Consider the following 6,459-nt stretch of genomic DNA (forward strand, 5'->3'; position numbering starts at 1 on the left):
CAATCCAATGGATTACTCAGTGTGGAGTGTTCTGGAAGCTGAAGCGTGCAAAAAACCGCATAAAACGATTGATTCTCTGAAGAAAGCGCTTCAAAAAGCATGGGATTCGCTTTCACCCGCCTACTTGCGTGCCACCGTAGATGACTTTCCAAAGCGTCTTGAAGCTTGTGTGAAAGCCGATGGTCGACATTTCGAAAAAAATCTTTAAATTTTATTTGATATTGTTAATAAATTGTTTATCAAAAAGTTTTATGTGTTTTACATTCCTAGTTTTGAAGGAATTGAGTCTTTAAGATGGGACACTAATTATGGACCACCCTGTATATATATATATATATATATATATATATATATATACATATATGCATACATATATATTTATATATATACACAAAACCTGGTTATGGGGATATTTAAAAAAAATATATTATATATTAAAATATATAATTTTAACATATAATAAATTTTTTTTCATAAAAATAGAATATCTTAGAAAACGAAACTATTTGCATTATCTCCAAAACAATTTTACTTCCTTTTAAAATTTAACAAATATTTAACAAATATGGTATTTTTGAAGCATTTGAAAAACACTTAAAAAATATATTGCCAAAAGTCATTAAAAAACACATTTACTCAACTGGTTATTTTAACATAGATATTCAAAAAATAAATAATGATTATAACGCTAAACGGTTTGTAAATACTCTACTTTAGAACAGTTTAATACCTGTAATTAACAAATTAACTCGCGTAACTCGCAATACTACTTCAATTATGGATAACATTATCACTTATATTGCAATGTCTTGCCAAATAAAAAGTGGAATATTAAAAACTGATATCAGTGATCATTTTCCATATTTTCTTATAAATTACTCTTTAATTCCTGAATCAAAAATATGTTTGCATATATACAATACACTATAGGTGCCTCATGACAAAACTTCTGTCTTCTACTTGCTTCTGTCGTTATTAATTTTTAAGTTTATTGATGAAAACTGTAAACCAAAAACGTTGTAAAATAATTATAAATGACGAAAAAAAGTTTCTATATTTTCCATAACTTTGCATAAACAATATATTTATGATAAAACTTAAATTTTCAGACTGAAAATTTCATCACTAAATATTAAATGCATATAAAAAGAGAATTGATTCTCAATATCATTTGGACGAAGACATAAGAAAAATGCCCAGCCGAACCTAAATTCAAAAATCTTTCAAAAGTGACCCACCCTAGTTTTGAAGTGTAGCAAAAAACTAACAAAATATAAACTCAAACTGTCATAAATTTTTAACTAGTAAAATATTCCAAATAAAATTTCATCCAGAGTTTGGTGTGGCCATATCCTACATTTTCACCATGTTTTATAAAATTATTTGTAGTGGTTCACATTCTAAATGTGTTTTTATTATCACAATATAAATTGAAAATTTCACTTAACTTAAACAAAAAATAAAAAGATTTCAAAATTTGCATAATAGGGTACGTTGATGTGTACGCCATAATCCCATATAAGTGGCGTTCTTTCTTTTATTTTAGGTGTCCCAAGAAGTTCTAACGGTCTTGTCACAGAGAACCACGGAAGTGCATTTAACCAGGAAATTCACGCCTCCTTCCTTACCGTGACGCGAAAAAATGTCCAGAGCTCGTTTCGAACCTGGATCTCCTGCTTATAAAGCAAGCGTTGTAACCACTGCGCCACGGTCGCACATATATATGTTCTTAGGTCAGCTGGATTGGCAATATCCGTGCCGACCGTGTAGGATCTTATTGTAGTCTCTGCGTTCTTTTAAAAAGTTAACGAAATTCTCGTTCTTATGTAATTTTTTTATTGCAAGACTAATTTAGAATTTTCAAATAAGAAAAAAAATGTCATTAAAATATTATTATTACTATTATTATTAAAACAAAAACAGCCGTTAAAAAAAGACTCTTTACACTTTGTCGCGACTTTTTTTATGTGTGCAATCAATTAATCTATATTAATAAATATTAATTATTATTATTATTTTTTTTGAATAAATAAGAATCATACATTTTGATAATTATTTTTCAAATTTATTTTAATAAGAACAAAAGAACAAAATCATCATTACTATCATATAAAAAATTATTATCGCGAGAGTTAAAAATTAAATCATACAACGTTTTAAGATGCATTCAATAACAAAATCTTTGCTTTCAAATAATTTTATACTTTATAAAAGAAGTTTAAACCACAACTTATTTATGAAAAATTAAAAAAGGTGAATCTTATAATTTTTATAATTAATAATACATCCAAATTTTAAAATATGAAAATTTTATAGCTAAAAACACTGAAATAAACAAACTTTTTTCTAATTAAAAAACTTTTTAAAACTTAAGATTTTATTTATAAGAATTAGATATGAAGTTCTCAAACTTTAAAAACAAAACGTTTAACAATTATATTTTATCAACAGATAAACTTTATATATACTTAAACTATTACAATAATCAAATAAATAAACAACTCGCTTGCTTTTTTCCTAAATTATTCAAACAGAGTGCGATATTACGTTTTGTTGTAATTGCAGACGAATGGTTGATACCTAAAATTTCAGTTTGTATTTTATCAACAGAATAATAAATTTCTAAAACTTCGCTTTATTTTCACATTTTGTTCAAAGAGAGTGTCATAAGTTGTTTTATTGTCATTGTAAACGGATGGTTGAAACCTAAAATATCAGTTCGTATTTTATCAATAGAATAACAAATTTCAAAAGCTTCCTTATATTTTCCCATATTGTTCAAACAGAATGCGATATTATATTTTATTGTCATTGTAGACGGATGGTTGATAAATAAAATTTCAGTTTCTATTTCATTAACAGAATAATAAATTTCTAAAATTTCGTTATATTTCCCCATATTGTCCCAAAAGAGTGCATTATTATGTTTTGATGTATTATATATTGTATCTGGATGAATAAATTTCTAAAATTTCGTTATATTTCCCCATATTGTCCCAAAAGAGTGCATTATTATGTTTTGATGTATTATATATGTATTATATATTGTATCTGGATAGTTGATTACTAAAGTTTCAGTTTGTATTGTATCAACAGAATAATAAATTTCTAGAGATTCGTTATATTTCCCCATATTGTTAAAAGAAAATGCGATATTATGTTTTGTTGTCATTGAATACGGATGGTTGATACCTAAAATTTTAGATCGTATTTTATCAACAGAATAATGAATTTCTAAAGCTTCGTTCTATTTTCCCATATTGTCCAAACAGTCTGCAATATTATGTTTAATTGTCATTGTAGAAGGATGGTTAATACCTAAATCTTCAGTTTGTATTTTATCAAAAGAATAATAAATTTCTAAAGCTTTGTTATACTTTCCGATATTGTACAGTTTGCAATTATTATGATTTGTAGTCATATTAGACGGATGGTTGATACCTAAAATTTCTATTTGTATTTTATCAATAGAATAATAAATTTCCAAAGCTTCGTTATAGTTTATCATATTGTTTAAACAGAATGTGATATTACGTTTTGTTGTCATTGTAGACGGATGGTTGATACCTAAAATTTCAGTTTGTATTTTATCAACAGAATTAAATTTCTAAAGCTTTGTTATATTTTCCCATATTATCCAAACAGCTTGCGATAAAAAGTTTTGTTGTCATTGTAGAAGGATGGTTAATACCTAAAATATCAGTATCTATTTCATTACCAGAATAACAAAATTCTAAAATTTCGTTATATTTTCCCATATTAATCAAACAGAATGGAATATTATGTTTCGTTGTCATTGTAGACAGATGGTTGATACCTAAAACATCAGTTTGTATTTTATCAACAGAATAATAAATTTCTAAAGCTTAATTATATTTTCCCATATTGTCCAAACAGCTTGCATTAATATGTTTTGTTGTCATTAAAGACGGATAGTTGATACCTAAAATTTCAGTTTCTATTTCATTAACAGAATAAAAAAGTTCTAAAATTTCTTATACTTTCCCATATTGTACAAACAGAGTGAATTATTATGTTTTGTTGTCATTGTATCTGAATTGTTAATTACTAAATATATCAGTTTGTACTTAATCAACAAAATAATAAATCTCTAAACAGTCGTTATATTATCCCATATTGTTCATACAGAATGCAATTTGTTGGTATTTTATCAACAGAAAAAAAAAAATTTTTAAAGCTTTGTTGTATTTTCCCTTATCATCCAAACAGCTTGCGATATTATGTTTTGATGTCATTGTAGACAGATGGTTGATACCAAATGTATCAGTTTCCATTTCATTAACAGAATAATAAATTTCTAAAATTTCGTTATATTTTTCCATATTCTTCAGACAGAATGTGATCTTATGTTTTGTTGTTATTGTAGACGTATGGTTGATACCTAAAATTTCAGTTAGTATTTCATCAACGGTTAATAAATTTCAAAAGCTTTGTTATATTTTCGTATATTTTCCAAACAGCTTGCGATATTATGTTTTGTTGTCATTGTAGAAGGATGGTAGATACCTAAAATTTTAGTTTCTATTTCGTTAACAGAATAATAAATTTCTAAAAGTTCGTTATATTTTCCCATATTGTCCAAAGAGAGTTCATTATTATGTATTGTTGTCATTGTAGACTGATAGTTGATACCTCAAAATTCAGTTTGTATTATATCAACAGGATAATAAATTTCTAATGCTTTGTTATATTTTCCCATATTATCCAAACAGCTTGTGATATTATGTTTTGTTGTCATTGTAGACGGATGGTTGATACCTAAAATATCATGTTCTATTTCATTAACAGAATAATAAATTTCCAAAATTTTGTTATATTTTCCCGTATTGTTCAAACAGAATGCAATATTATGTATTGTTGTCATTGTATCTGAATAGTTGATTTCTAAAAGATCAGTTTGTACTTTATTAACAGAATAATAAAATTCTAAAGATTCGTTGTATTTTCCCATAATGTTTCAACAGAATGCGATATTATGTTTTGTTGTCATTGTAGACAAATGGTTATTACCTAAAAGTTCAGTTTGTAATTTATCAACAGAATAAAAAATTTCTTAAGCTTCATTATATTTTTCCATATAGTTCAAACAGAATGCGATATTATGCTCTGATGTCATTGTAGACAGATGGTTGATACCTAAAATTTATTTTTGTATTTTATCAACAGATTAATAAGTTTCTAAAGCTTTGTTATATTTTCCCATATTATCCAAACAGCTTGCAATATTATGTTTTGTTGTCATTGAAGACTGATGGTTGATACCTAAAATGTCAGTTTGTATTTTATCAACAGTATAATAAAATTCTAAATCTTTGTTATATTTTCCCATATTGTTCAAACAGTATGCGATATTATAATTTATTGATATTGTAGATGGATGGTTGATATCTAAAATTTCAGTTTCTATTTCATTAACAGAATAATATATTTCTAAAGATTCGTTATATTTTCCCATATTAATCAAACAGAATGTGATATTATGTTTTATTGTCATGGTTGACGGATGGTTGATACCTAAAATTTATGCTTGTATTTTATCAACAGAATAATAAATTTCTAAAGCTTTGTTATATTTTAACATATTATCTAAACAGCTTGCCATATTATGTTTTGTTGTTATTGTAGACTGATGGTTGATACCTAAAAGTTTAGTTTGTATTTTATCAATAGAATAATAAATACATAAAGCTCTAATATATTTTCCCATATTATCCAAACAGCTTGCAATATTATGTTTTGTTGTCATTGAAGACTGATAGTTGATACCTAAAATGTCAGTTTGTATTTTATCAACAGTATAATAAATTTCTAAAGCTTTGTTATATTTTCCCATATTGTTCAAACAGTATGCGATATTATGATTTGTTGTTTTTGAGGATGGATGGCTGATATCTTAAATTTCAGTTTCTATTTCATTAACAGAATAATAAATTTCTAAAGATTCGTTATATTTTCCCATATTATTCAAACAGAATGTGATATTATGTTTTGTTGTCATGGTTGACGGATGGTTGATACCTAAAATTTATGTTTGTATTTTATCAACAGAATAATAAATTTCTAAAGCTTTGTTATATTTTACCATATTATCTAAACAGCTTGCGATATTATATTTCGTTGTCATTGTAGACTGGTGGTTGATACCTAAAACCTTAGTTTGTATTTTATCAACAGAATAACAAATTTCTAAAGCTTTGTTATTTTTTTTCCATATTATCCAAACAGCTTGCGATATTATGTTTTGTTGTCATTGTAGACAGTTGGTTGATACCTAAAATTAAGTTAGTATTTTATTAACATAATTATAAATTTCTAAAGTGTTGTTATATTTTCCGATATTGTCCAAACAGCGTGCGATTTTATGTTTTGTTGTCATTGTAGACGGATGGTTGATACCTAACTTTTCAGATCGTATTTTATCAACAGAATATAAAATTT

This window comes from Hydra vulgaris, chromosome 01 (genome assembly GCF_038396675.1).
Source record: "Hydra vulgaris chromosome 01, alternate assembly HydraT2T_AEP".
NCBI lineage: Eukaryota > Metazoa > Cnidaria > Hydrozoa > Anthoathecata > Hydridae > Hydra > Hydra vulgaris.